Consider the following 13559-nt stretch of genomic DNA (forward strand, 5'->3'; position numbering starts at 1 on the left):
AAAACCTATTTTGCTCGACATCTTCATACTACCCTAAATGTTCCCCATATACCGCTTCTCTCTCTTTCATCTACACTAATTATCCCGAACTCGCACTGCATCTGCTGCACATATATCGTACGTATTCTTTTCCACACTATCTCCATCCCTATCATGTTTTTCCCAATTCTTTTCTACCATTTCCGCAACATTCTCTTCCACATTGTTCCACCCTTGCCTCTTACCAACATTATTTATTCTCTTCCATTCCTCCTCTTCCGCAAACTGTACATGTTTGCTGCGACGGTTCTGACCACGGTTTGAATTTGGGTTATGATTTTTAAGATTCTTCTCTCCAGCAATGTAACAGCTTTAAACTACCAAGCTATGTCCCTACTTTTCTCACTGAAGCTTATGCCCTATTTGCGACCCTTCTTCACTCTCTTCAACATCAGTATCCATCTGTCTCTATCGCCAGGGATTCTAAGGGCCTTATGCAGGGTCGTTTTAACGTACGATTAGCGTCACACTAAAAGCCTGACTGCTGCAGAAAACATACGTTAGTCGAGCTCTTTAGTATGGCACTAATCAGGCGTCAGAACTACTCTGCATAAGGCCTTATATCTCTACTTAAAGTCTTACAATCCTCCCCTGGACTTCGAAATCCTTCTGAATTCTCTCTGAAGACTGTCTCCATTTTCTATCGTCGAATTTCTTTCAACTTCACTACTTACTTAATTTGATTGAAATGTCCTGTTGGTATGCTCGGGAACTGTATCGCCGATGCAGCTGCACATACGGAGCCCTACACGGCACTCAGGTTGATATTTTGGTATCGCTTATCGATCTTTCCCCGCTCCTTACTACACTTCATTTTCAACATTGGACTGCTTATAATGCTTCCTCTACAACAGCGCGTTACAATTGGTACAATCCTTGTTCTCCCGGTTCGTCATCTTGGTTCCTCCATCACGACTTCCCTCCCTCTTACCTCAATTTTCTCTTCCGTAACAGACTTCACATCCTTTCTACTCCTCACCACTTATTTCCACTTCGAAAACGCACTACTGTTCCTGTAATTGTAGCCTCGATGCTGGCACCATCAATCATCTCATTTTGTCCTGTCCTCTCTACCAGCAACATCGCCTCCTTTTCCTCATCCTACATAATTTTCTTGGTTCTGGCCTTTTTAATGTAGATTCGTTAGTTTTCACCTTATTTCCACCTGTTCTTCACGCCTATTTCCTATATTGGATGTCATTTAGAATCTCCCCTAACTCGTTTCATGGCTCCAGAACCGAATACTTTTCTTGGTCTAAATTGTGATAAAGGTAGAAAACAACGAGCTCTGCTGGGCTACTAACCTCCTTCGCTCGCTTAGTTATATTTTGTAGAGTAACACTGGAGATGGCTAGAATAGATTTCTCCCTTGCGTGTCTTCTTCATTTATCTTTTACTAGGTTTCTATCCAGTGATAATGTACGATCTATTTAGTCTCACTGCTTTTGCCGAAGTATCAATGAATAGTTAAACACTAGAATATTTCTCTCCTGCTTGTCTCTCTACCATTATTTCCAGATTTCATACTTGTTTTATGATTATATTATTTTGCATTTAATAATTCAGTCATGTTTATATTCTGTAACTTATGACTATTTCCATTATCACTTACTAACATACTTAGTATTAGAATATACTGTAACAAAAAATTCTGAATATATTGAATAATTGGGGATATATTAGAGATTAAATATGTGAGCACAGAATTCTACTACGGGTTATACCATTCTACTTTTCATTACCACCTATCACCAGTCAACTGACAAATCTTCACGGCTTTTTACTACTCTTTTAGTATTTTTGTATTTTTATTGCCTTTACTTCAAACATGAAACTACTTTCGACAATAGTTCCACTACCATATTAGCCTCTGTTCCACCAACATTCAGAATGATACCTTCCTCGCTTTGGTAGAAACGAAAGTCTCAACTATATTATCAAAATCCAAAGTTAATGCTATTTCATTTTCGATAGAAACAATGGCCAGATTCGTGAATCTTTCTTGACTCATTGTGGAACGCAAGTACGATTTTATCAATTTCATTTTGTTGAATGAGTTTTCACATGATGCAACAGATACAGGCGGTGCTACCGAAATCTGAAGAGCGGTTGCCAAACTTTAGTAAAATTCAAACTCCATTGAAGATATATATTTCAGGATTCCTTGTGGAGAAAAGTCAAGTTGATCCTTAGCTTTCTGAGCACACCTTAGTGAACGGATGATTACAATCAAGAAATAATTCTAAGCCATCCAGATCATTCGGGTAGAATAAAGCCAGATCAGAGCAACATGCTTTTAGCCTTTCCTCGCTCTCATCATCTAGCTGCTGCACAAAGTTGGCCATAGAACACAGGAATCCAAATCTGAAGTTCAGGTCATGTATCTGAGTAAATTGATAATATATTTGATGTCTAATCTCATCTAGAATTGCATTGATAGAACGATTCAGTAATAAGAGGGTGACCCTATCGAACTATTGATTATCCAATTTGGGGCCACCATGGACCATGATGTTAATGCGAATGAATCAGGGATGCTTTGGCCCGGGATTGCGTCACCTATTGAAATTTTGCTAATGCTTATTCAGGGGTCATGTACGCTGGTGCGAATGAGTCAGAGGTACCTTGGACCGGCTATGACGTCATTGAATTGGAATTTTTGGATTAGAGGTTATGATGATTCTTTAAAATTATTAAAAACATATTCTTGATGATTTATTACGTTATGAATTAGTACAGGTTTATGAATGCTTTTTATTTTTCGTTCCCTTTTATGGCATAAAATTTGGAGATTGTATCCCTTTGATGAGATGGACTAACACTGGTGCAAATGAAATCTTTAGTTTTACGTCCCACGATTATGCCGGTTAAGCTAAAGGAGACGGTGACGATGAGAAATGAATGAATTGGTGGAATGAAAGTGGAGTATTCCGAGCATAATATTGTCCACCACAAAACTACTTTCGCGGGGTTTGAAACAGGGACCCCATACAGCAGAGGTGAATGTTCTACTACTGAGCCACCGCGTCCCTTACTGGTGCGAATGAAGTAGAGGTATTTGGTTCGAGCTAATGTGTTTGTTTGACGTCGGGGTGACCCCATTTCACTTTTGATTATACAATTCGGGGCCCCACATGGACCATAGCGTTAATGTGAATGAGTTAGACATGCTTTGGTCCGGGATTGCATTACCTATTGAAATATTGCTTATGTTTACTCAGGGGCCAGGGAATGCATAGGATCATTTAGGACACATATGGACGTGACGAGAGGGACCTCGTTCCCTTTGATGATTATAAAAATATTAAAATATGGAAACTTTTTAAACTTATTCTATTACTTTTGATGAGACATTTCCGTAGTGTACAATGGTTTACTTTTTAAATTTGGGAGTCATCGTTCCCTTTCATAGGTATTGATTTTGGAGCCTTATTACGTTATATGATTATATGGAGGCGTATTTAAAATTATTCCCTTAAATTTGATAAGTACTTTGTGATCAATTGTGTTCCGCTTCAGGGGTGAATATGGATACATTACATGTGTTGATTACTACGTTATAGACATTACAATCGTCCCGAGTTCGATTCTTGGTGCTAGTTTAGGAAATGTTGAATTTAACGTCCCCGCGAAAACAATGATGAGAAATGATAGGACGAAACAGGGGGAAACATAAACTAACTTGACTGAGGGTTGAAGCAGAGACCTCACACATTAGAGACAAGCGCTGAGCGATCGTACTCCATTGAGAAATTTTAATTTGTTGATTACTATGTTATAGACATTGCAATAGTCCGAGTTTGATTCTTGGTGTTAGTTTCAGGAAATGTTGAGTTTAACGTCCTCTTGAGGCTAAGTGAAACGATGATGAGAAATGAGAGGACGAAACAGGGGGAAACATGAACTTACTTGACTCAGGATTGAAGCAGAGACCTCATACATCAGAAATAAGCGCTGAGCCATCATGCCCCATTCAGTGCGAGCAGTTTCGCGTATGAAAAGAACATGGACAGATTATGTTACATTACACATTTCTGCTCGTAGTTACGCATAGAAGTTTGTTATTGTGAAATTGCAGAATGTGCTTTTACGAAAAGTACTACATCATTTTTCTCAGCTGATGGTCTTTTAAAGCTGAACTTTACATTTATGTCAAAGAGAGTTTTGTAACATCGATGAATGTTACATTTTTTCAATCAAGTTTAAGAAAAATGAATTACATTTTAGATGTGTTAATTTGAATGTCGTGAGAGACTAACGAGTCAACGGTATGATGCCACGAGCTAAAATTGCGATACTAGATGTCGTAATTATTAATGTGTAAGGAGAAAACGTGAATAATGTCACAACCAATCAGATTGTTTCTTACATCACGTTTCGGCTCATGATACATGATGAAAGCTGTGTTTTCATTGGTTCTCCGTGATGTCATTTATTAATTTCCTTGTTTTTGATTGGCTGATAGTGATGTCACTTTATAGTTGAACACGTTTCTGAACTACATAAAAATCCATTTTTCATTTTCAAGTCCTACTTCCACGAAGATCTTGAAATTGAGCAGGTGTACCTCTTGTGTAAGCGTGACTTTACTCCGTTCCTTGAATTTGAGGTAAGTTATTAAGAGTTTATCATTCGCGTTTCTTAATATCCGTTGAGTGTTTCTTAAAACGTATTACGCATGAGAATAACATTGTTATCACTGTTTTATTTTAGCATGAAATATTTAGTCTATTGGAGAGCAAATGGAAGAATTAGTGGGAATACCCTCACTTACTTGACCGGGGATCGAATTAGGAATCCCACACATTAGAAGTAAGCACGGAAAAATGGTATCATTTGTTGATTTTGATTTATCGTCCCTTCAGTAGTGGGGCTAGGAATACAGCCTAATGTTGACTCTGAGCGCATACTGGTTGTTGAACCCGGGCCAGAGGTGCGTAACGCTAACCACTTAGCTATGAGGAAGCTCAGTTTCTGAAAGTTACCATTAACGTATACAAAATTTTAGTTTTTCAAAAACTACGCACAAATTTGTTTCCCTACAGCGTGCCTTTTAACAGTGAGACGTGGACCTACAGTTTAATGTGGGATCTGATCTCTTACCGTGAATCGAATTCAAGTATTCCTTGTTTAACCGCTTAGCTTGAAAAAGCAAGCGCATGAGATTTTGTTCCCGCTTCATGTTCGTTATACGTTTCAAATTTCAGTGTGAGGAAAAAAATGCTTACTACAATGATTCTCTCAGCTGAGTTGGAAAACAATTTCATTCATTTTTTTATCACTACAGAAACTTAGGTCAGTCACATGTTGATGTTGGTTCCGGGTTTGATTTCCAGTATGATAATACTAATAAAACGTTACAGAAGTAGGACTATTTGAGATATGATAATTCTTTTAGGATTGATCGTGTAGTCATTTTGATACCGTTAAACATGTTAGCGATCTCTGAATTCAATTTTAATTCGTGCTTTTTTTCTCTCTCGTTTTAGATATTTGTTTTCTTTGCCTATTCCTTTTTGTTTTACCTTACCTTTTCCTATTTGAATATGGCAACTTCTGGGTTTACTGTCTTTCGAGAAATCAATAGACATTATCGGCGTTTTAATCTCAAAAGGCGAATGCTGGAAATCCAAATCAATGCTCCGACCAGTGACACCGATATTCTTGAGTGGGTTCAGATCTCCTTTCAACATATGTTGGATTATTTATTGGAAAATGTCGACGAATCATCGATGGTTGGATTATCAATTTTATCTCACGATGAAAAGAACAAGCCATTTTATTTATCTTTTAGGCGTTCAAGTAATCTGACACTGAAAACTTTATGAACTTCCTTCGATTCCATCCTTCAAAGTAACGATAGTTTTCTCATGAACGAACCGTTCATTGTACATTTTCATCGTGTGGATGTGCCCCGTGGATTTGGAAGAATGCGTCGAGGTCTTTTAACAAACGATGAATTACTAAAACGCAAGACTGGCATTTTACGAGTGAAAAACACCGACAAGAAATGTTTGGCTTATGCGATTGTGATTGCTATTGGCCTAAAAAATATAAAGATACAAACAAGAAACTGTACAGGCAATATCAGGACCAGAGAAAGTGTGTTGTACTCCCTAATGTACATGAACTTTTGTCTCGATCCTCAGTGAATTTAGACCATGGGGGATCCCTGGAAGAATTGCGACAATTGCAATGCTACTTGACCGATTATAAATTAACCGTATACACTAGCTTTTCCGGAGAAGATAATCTAGATGAAGGGCCTGGTGGCGAAGACAAGATTCCAATCAATTTGATGTGCATCAATTCATATTATGACGTCATCACATCATTAACGTCAGTTTTCTCTACCAACTATTATTGTGTTGCATGCCACAAAAAATATAATAACAGGGATAAACCCGTCAAGAACTGTTCGTCCATGTGTGAGAAATATTTGCAAAAACCACCATGCAGTAAGACCAATACGGAGAAGCAGTGTCCAGAATACAATCGTGAATTTTATGGTGAAACATGCTATAGAAATCATCTGACTGTACCATATCATAAGGGCCAGCCAGTATGCAAGATGGTGAAACAGTGTTCGAAATGTCTACGCATTTATTCGTTTGTCCATACAAGGAAAAGAGAACATCATCGTACAGACTATTTTTGTAATGTGTGTCATAAACACGTTATGTCTTTCCACCAATGCTACATGAAGCCTGATGCAACTCAATTAAAGCCTGGAGTTCCATCAGTGTTACATGCCAAGAAGGCTATGATTGTCTTCTATGATATCGAAGCCACACATGATACTTTCTTTGATGAAGACACGTTTATTCATAAGCCCAATTTACGGTGGCCCAATAAGTATGTTACAGCTGTGTTCAAGATGAAGATATACATCATCCGTGTGAAGTTTGTGGACAGCGGGAACAAATTTTTCAAGATGATCCGATCAATACCTTTCTTGCGTATTTACGTCAACCACGACCCAACATCAAACTTATAATATCTTTGGCACATAACTCTAAGGGATATGATGGTCATTTTATAATTAAATCTTTAGTGGAAAAACATGAATTGAAACTTACTTTGATCTTGAATGGAGCAAAAATTTTAAGCATGAAAGTGAATCACTTTTCGTTTATTGACTCCTTAAATTTCATGCCAATGGCTTTAAGTAAATTATTCGAGGCATTTCATTTACCAGCGACCAAAGGATATTTTCCACACTTTTTTAATACTGCTGAAAATCAAAAGTATGTGGAAAAAATACCGGACAACCATTATTATGGTGCAGATGAAGTGAAAGTGGATGAACGAGAGAAATTCCTGACATGGCGCAACGAACACCAGAACGATACGTTTATTTTCCAAGAAGAATTGATGAACTATTGTGTCCAGGACGTCAACGTACTTCGAATGGCTTGTATATCTTTCATGATCACTTTTGAACAAGAAACCCACGTTAATCCTTTCCTGGAGGCTATCGCTTTGGCGAGTGCGTGCAATTTAGTATTTTGACGAAATTTCTTAAAACCTAATACTATTAGCATTCTTCCTGCACGAGGATACCGTCACAGGAATAATCAGTCACGGATTGCTTTGCAGTGGCTTGCCTACATGGAAGAAAAAGAGGGACATCCAATTCTACATGCAGCAAGAGGAAAAGAAGTTTATGTTGCTGGTTTTCATCCGGACGGTTACTACAAACATCCCGATACTGAAGAGGAACACGTGTATGAATTTCAAGGTTGTAGAGTTATCGCCTGTCCTCTCTGTGTCCCTACAGGCCGTGATCAGCCCATTTATGAGAACTCCGAAGAAACGATGAACTATCGCTACGAGAGAACACAGCGTAAAATAAAATTATTACGATCCATGGGATATAAAGTACATGAAATGTGGGAATGTCAAATTCGTCAAGTGTTAAAATCCAATCCAGCATTGGTCTCTTCTTTAAGCACACATCCTTATTCTAATAAAACACCATTATATCCAAGAGACATGAAAGCATCAAAACAAGAAGAACTGCTGCGTTTCTTAAATACTCAATCTGTATCTTTATGTTACAAAGGATTCTTGGGTCAAAGACGTCAATTTGAATTTAGTACACAGCCGGATCTGTGAATTTGGTTTCGTCAGCAATTGTGATGAAATCATGAATTCAAACGTCAGCACATTCCTTTCCAATGACATCACAAAAAACTCTATGAAATCAACAAATTCCATGTCAGCCCATGAAATCATTCGAGTAAGTGCGTTTCAGGAGGAAAGATGTGTACTTCTAACGATTTAGAATTCCTCTTCGCAAGCTATTATCCAATAAATATATTTCAAACAAAACATGTCATGGTTGGTATCTGTGCTACAACATTTGAACCTGTGATTCGATTGGGAAAAGCAGAACAATTTGGTGTAGAACTGACCTCTGAAGAATGGCAAATATTATGTTCACGAATCGACCAAATGAATGATTATTTTCATGATGAGCTAAATGTGACCATAGTCAAATCATTAGGCTCAAATCATGAAGTTGTGCTACGTACAGTCCTCGAGAAGATGGTGCTGTTACGTAAAAAGAGTACATTGCATGAAGCCCGCAGCATGGTGTATCTAACGCAAACGGAATAGAACAAATTCATTAATGTATTCCAGTGTGTTAAACATGCAGTGGAAGTGTGCAACAAAACAAGTATATTCATGAAAAAGTACTATTTTGAGAAATGTGTCATGCATATTGTACAACATGTATCTAGATGTTGTAATGGCTGTCAACATCGTTCGTGGGTGTATACCTGTATTGATAAACAGTTTATTTGTGATCAAATGGACATTGAGTTTCCACCAATTGATATTGCAATAGACCTTAAAAGACTTCAATTGGAATTAAAAATATACGCTAAAGACAAACTAGTGCAAGAAGTTCAAAATAGATGGTATCGACAATATCCAGATCCTATATCTGGTATGGATGTATGTGATTAACCGGTGCAGTGTAATAAAATAATCCATTTCAGTGATTTGTGTTTTTCATTTCAAGTACAACCCCATGTTCTGACGTGTACTATTGCATCATGATAAACAGTGTTGTCAGATGTTTTTGTTCTAAACAGTTCCGGTTCTTTACTAATGAGTGCACAAACTTAAAATGTCAAACTAAATTTCCCAAAAAAAATTCAAACAAAAAGTTTACAAACAAAAATTTCAAACAAAAACTTTTGAAACAAAATTTTGAAAAAAATTGAACGAAAAAATTTGGAAACAAAAAAATTCAAACAAAAATTTTACAAAAAAATTCAAAAAAATTTCAAACAAAATTTGGAAACAAAAAATTTTCAAACAATTTTTCAAACTAAAATTTTAAAGAAAAAATTTGGAAACGAAAAAAATTTCAAAAAATTTCAAACTAAAAATTTTGAAACGATTTGGAAACAAAAAATTTCAAACAAAAATTTCAAACAAATTTTGAAACAACAATTTCAAATAATATATTTTCAAACTAAAAATTTTGAAAAAAATTTAAACAAAAATTTCAAACAAAAAATTTCAAACTTAAAATTTTACGTTTCACAGTTAACCGTCAAAATTTATCCGGTTTTTAACTATTCGAACGATAAATAAACGGTTTTGATCATATTTATCGGTGAGTGTAAAATGTTGAAGGAAACCAAGATTTTTAAACAATAATCGATAAATGTTAAACAAAACTTAAAACTGAATGCAGCAAAGATTTGAAATTCATTAACCAATCAGATTGCGTGATAGATAGTGATCAACCAATCAGATTGCACGAAAGATAGTGTTCGTCCAATCAAATTGCGTCAACAATAACTTTGCCAGTGTCAGATTACATCACCTTGTGACTAAATTTCAGTGTAGTACCATGTATTACCTTTAGACTCAATCATAAGATGCAATAAGGTTAGCCATCAGATTTCTAAAGCTCAAGGTCAAATCAACCAACACCAATGATCTTAGACTATGAGCTGTGATTAAAGTTCGAAGTATTGTTTCAAATTTCGCGCCTCATGCTAAAATTCTGTTTATCACAATTCCCAAATTTAAAAAAATACTTCTCTCGAAATAACCTGTTTTAAAATTAACCATATCATTATATGTTCAATAAGGTCAATAATCTCCGTCAATTGTTTACCTTAGCAGAACCAACTGTTGTCTAGAAATGTGTTATTTGATAACTTCCACGAATTTTGAAAAGGAAATGAATCCCTGTACACTACCTCATCAAGGTCAATCACGTGGTACATCGTACTGCTTACGTTTATATTTGGCGGGAATAATCAAAACCAATGACGTAATTTCATTTTGACAATTCTCAAATTATCCTACAAAGTTTCAATGTACGAATGTCCTGGACTCCTAATCCCAACATAGGTCAATAACTGATCATGTGATCATACTCATATTTGATAATGATTTACCCAAAGAAAGAGATACCATCCAATTTTAAGAACAATTACCAATTATTGATATGAAAATAAGAAATTACCCCTCCCAAAATTTAAGGTTGGTACACAAATACACCTGTGTCTTATGAAAAAATAATAAATTCTGCACTCATTCAATAATAAAGCCGTATCAAGAAAGATAAAATAGGTCAATAACCTTTAAAATTTGAATATTTGTCCATAAGATGGACACCAACTTGTTGTTTGATAATTCACAAATTTAAAAGGGAACATAAAGGTAATAAACCTCTGTACATACCCATATAACGTGCTAAATCCTTATCAAAGGAATCAATAACCCCCGAAATTTGATTTTTGGTACTTCTTTACCCATGAAAGGGAACGAGGTGGACAATCAAAATTTATAGTGGTGCATATTGAAGTCCTGTACTATGATACCAAATACTTGTATTGAACAATTTCTAAAATTGAGTGGATAAGCCAAGGTACCCCTCCCAAAATTTAAAGGGGTGCATCAATGTACCCATGTCTTATGATAGGAAATTGACTCCTATACATGACCATATAACTATATAAGGTAATAAGACCTCATCAACGGGGATAAATTGGGTCAAAAACCAAACACGTGGTACAACATATTGTTTATGTTTATATTTTGGCAATTTTTTATCCATGAAAGGGAACTAGGTGGACCACCCAAATTTATCCTGATACATGTTGAGGTCCTGTAGTATGATACCAAATGTTAAATTGGAAAATTTCCAAAATTTAAGGGGGTGGGTCAATGTACCCCTCCCAAAAAATTTAAAGGGGTGCATCAATGTACCTATGTTTTATGATAGGGAATGGACACCTATACATGACCATATAACCATATAAGGTAATAGAACCTCATCCAGGGGGATAAATTGGACCAAAAACCAAACACGTGGTTGTACTAAAATTTGGCAATTTTTTACCCCTAAAGGGAACGAGGTGGACCACCCAAATTTATAGTGATCTATATTAGGGTTCTATACTATAATACCAAATGTTAAAATTGGGCAATTTCCCAAACTAAAGGGGTGGGCCAAGGTACCCCTCCCAATTTTTTAAAGGGGTGCATTAACATACCCATGTCTTATAATAGGAAATGGACCAATATACATGACCATATAACCATATAAGGTAATAAGACCTCATCAAAGGGGATAAATTGGGCTGAAAACCAAACACGTGGTTATACTAAAATTTGACAATTTTGTACCTCTTAGAGGGAACTAGGTGGACCATCCAAATTTACCATGATACATATTAGGATCCTATACTATAATACCAAATGTTTAAATTGCGCAATTTCCAAAATTGAAGGGGTGGGCAAATGTACCTCTCCCAAAAATGTACCTATGTCTTATGATAGGCAATGGACCCCTGTATACGCTCATATAACCATATGAGGTAATAGGACCTCATCCAAGGGGATAAATTAGGTCAAAAACCAAACACGTGGTACAACGTATTGCTTACGTTTATATTTTGACAATTTGTACCCCTAAAAGGGAACGAGGTGGACCACCCAAATTTATCATGATACATATTAGGGTCCAGTACTATGATACCAAATGTTTAATTTTGACAATTTCCAAAATTGAAGGGGTGGGCCAAGGTACCCCTCCCTATTTTTTAAAAGGTGCACAAATGTACCTATGTCTTATGATAGGGAATGGACCCCTGTATACGCCCATATAACCATATAAGGTAATAGGACCTCATCCAAGGGGATAAGTTGGGCCAAAAAGCAAACACGTGGTTGTAGTATATAAAAATTTGGCAATTTTGTACCCATGAAAGGGAAAGAGGTGGACCACCCAAATTTATAGTGATACATACTAGGGTTCTATACTATTTGGTCTAGGAATTAATTCGTGCGGGTAACCAAGAGATGGCGCAACGAACGGAGCGTCCCACAGTTCCGTGTATCCACACATGTGTTGCAAACCCCTGTCATCGCGTATCGTGCGTAGTATAGGGCAGTGGATTAAAGCGTCAACAACACCAGTTTGTAGTTAAGTGAACATGGCGCAATTTGTGCCTGATAAAGTGTTTTTGCGGGGTGTCCTGCTGCATTACTTTAACATGCAGAAAAGTGCGACTGAAAGTCATTGTATTTTGGTGGAAGTGTATGGTGACCATGCTCTAGCAGAGCGAACGTGTCAGAAGTGGTTTGCACGGTTTAGAAGTGGTGATTTCGACTTGGCAGACCAAGAGCGAGCTGGACAGCCAAAAAAATTTCAAGACGAAGAATTGACAGCATTGCTCGAGCAGGATTCGTGTCAAACGCAGGAACAACTTGCAGCAGCATTAGGCGTTGATCAAACAACAGTCTCCAAACGCTTGAAAGCCATGGGAATGATTCAAAAGATGTCACATTGGGTTCCACATGAATTGAAAGACAGAGACGTTGAAAGACGAAAAACCATTTGCGAATTGCTGCTTCAACGACAAAACAGAAAGGGGTTTCTGCATCGAATTATTACGGGTGATGAGAAGTGGATCCATTACGAGAACCCTAAACGAAAAAAGGCCTGGGTGAAACCAGGTGAACCAGGTCCATCACAACCAAAACGAGATATTCACTGTGCAAAGGTTATGCTGTGCATATGGTGGGATATGAAAGGTGTGGTGTACTATGAGCTGCTGCAACCGGGTGAAACTATGAATGGAGAACGTTATCGACGACAATTAATGCGTTTGAAGCAAGCTCTGGCCAGAACACGAAAAGAATGGGAGAACAGACATGATAAACTTATTGTTCAACATGATAACGCTCGCCCACATGTCGCAAAACCGGTCAAAACCTATTTAGAAAATGTCGGATGGGAAGTTTTACCCCACCCGCCGTATTCACCAGACGTTGCTCCTTCGGACTACTACTTGTTCGATTGCATGAACAACGATTTGATTGGACAGCGGTTTACTTCTTCAGAAGATATCGAAACATGGGTCTCTGACTGGATCGCTTCCAAGGATGAGGACTTCTTTCGCCACGGACTCCATGCATTGCCTGACAGATGGGCGAAAGTGGTGGCTAGCGATGGACAATATTTTTCTTAAGGTATTTAT

The sequence above is a fragment of the Thermobia domestica genome, chromosome 6, assembly GCF_964235325.1.
Source record: "Thermobia domestica chromosome 6, izTheDome1.hap1.1, whole genome shotgun sequence".
NCBI classification, from domain to species: Eukaryota; Metazoa; Arthropoda; class Insecta; order Zygentoma; family Lepismatidae; genus Thermobia; species Thermobia domestica.